The following is a 2,283-nucleotide window of genomic DNA, read 5'->3' on the forward strand; positions in this document are numbered from 1 at the left end:
GTCGGAAAAAGTGCACTTGATTTCATGGCTTCAAGAGTGAAAACCAGATATTAAGATCCTTTAATCAGATAGTGTTTGTACAACTTGCTTCTTTTATTCATTTCCTGGAATTTCCATTTATTTGAGTTCAACTTCTCTATACAATTTAAGTAACCATTTTATTACACTTTCTGCTACGTCTATTATACAGACAGTCTTTCCCTTTCTGCTTTGTTCTAACCTAACAGCTGTTTCCAACCTTGATCAGAATGCAAATTCCACTTTTTTTCATGGACAACATGGATTTCTGAAGATTAATTTATTCTCAAATGACACACATCATTGTTAGGAAGTTGTTCTTATTTTATAGATAGAATAGTCATAAGTTGTATTATTCCCGTTGGAAAAAAATTGCTTGGTTACTCACACTATTTATATAATTTCATTCCAGGAAAATCTGACATGTCAATTTTAAGTTCTATGTTTCTCAGTCTTTTTTAAATATATTTTTATTAAAATATATTTTATTAAAATATATTTTAATATATTTTTATTTCAGTGAGGAAAGGAGAGGGAGAGAAAGAAACATTAATGATGAGAGAGAATCATTGATCAGCTGCCTCCTGCATGGCCCCTACTGAGGATTGAGCCCACAACCCAAGCATGTGCCCTGGACAAGAATCGAACCCGGGACCCTTCAGTCCACAGGACAATGCTATATCCACTAAGCCAACCCAGCCAGGGCTATTTCTCATTCTTTATACATCAGTACTTTAACTGCTCTTCCTGATAATGTTGACTCTATCATTGTTTCTTATAAGTCTCGGCCTATTGATGGTAATGCTATAGGCTGAAAATGCCTGGGCACTGGCCTTGGGCCCTGCTACTGGTTCCTCAGACCACAGTCAATGTTGTGGCTGGATGGGCTCTTGTGGTCATTATTAAAATTGCAACAATCATGAGGGGTTTATGAAATCACAAGGTTCATTACTCACAGGTCCTGGAGGACACACAGCATCCTAAGGGCCACATCAGAAGATCTCAGAATGGGGGAGGGAGGAGAGAGAGAGAGAGAGAGAGAGAGAGAGAGAGAGAGAGAGAGAGAGAGAATAGTTTGAGTTGGGAGGGGACACCTGAGTGCTTCTCTAGTAGCCTTGTCATGAAGCTGGCAATAGGATTATTGGAGATAGATGTCTTTGAAACAGATGCCTCATGCATCAAAAGTTTAATGTCAGGTATTTACACTAGTATCATGCTACTAGGATTTATAACTAATCTCCTAGTTTTATTATCTTATTCAACTCAGTGTCCAGAATACCTACAATAATACCTGGGAACCTTGATTATCAAGTACATATGTCCCCGTGGCTTCTATATGGATATGAGGCAGGAGAGAAAGAAACCAAAGCCCCCACTTCTGGGCATGATCAGAGAGAAAACAGTTTGTGGCAGGAAACCCCCTGCAGTGGTGAGAGGTCACAACAACAAGGACTGACCAGAACCAGATCATTTCAAGATGGAAGAAAATTGACAAAAGACCAAACCCAAAGCTCAGTATACCATCATTACAATGAAAACTGACACCACAAATAGAAAGGTGGCCAAGGGGGACAAACTCCATGACACTTCCAGAACAACCCTGTTAGGAACAAGGCTCCCTCCCACCCAAAAGGCAGAGTCAGAATTTGGTGCCACAGCACTTGGAGACCAACCGCGCACCGCGGCCCCCCCCCCCCCCCCCCCCCCAAGAAACATGGTGCTTTATAAACAAAACGCTCTTCCTGTAGGGGTCTGCCGATTACATACAGTGTGAGAAATTCCATTACTGCGGTCTCCTCTTTTAGACCCTCCTGACTGGCCTGTGTGCTTATATTGCTGTGAGCCTTTTTAAAATTTAAAAATATACTCTATTGATTTTTTACAGAAAGGATTTGTGAGAGATAAAAGAGTCAGAAACATCCAACAGCTGCCTCCTGCTCATCTCCTACTGGGGGTGTGCGCGCGCCCTAGGTACAAAGCCGTGACCGGAATCGAACCTGGTACCTTTTCAGACCGCAGGACGGACGATCTATCCACTGAGCCAAATCGGGTTGTGGCAAGTGTGTATTTATATGAATCACCCCCCGAGTCCCAGATCTACCCGCAGATATAGATTCCACCAGTTCTTGAAGAGCCCAGGAGAAAATCGTTTGATCATAACTCCTAGGAACAACCTAGTTTTTCCAGGGTCTGAACTGGAGACGACTTCTCTCCCAACCAAGATTTTGACCTGTTTTTGGGCCACGGGAAAGTAGTGGTGGTCCT

Source organism: Myotis lucifugus, unplaced genomic scaffold (assembly GCF_000147115.1).
Source record: "Myotis lucifugus unplaced genomic scaffold, Myoluc2.0 scaffold_280, whole genome shotgun sequence".
Lineage (NCBI taxonomy): Eukaryota > Metazoa > Chordata > Mammalia > Chiroptera > Vespertilionidae > Myotis > Myotis lucifugus.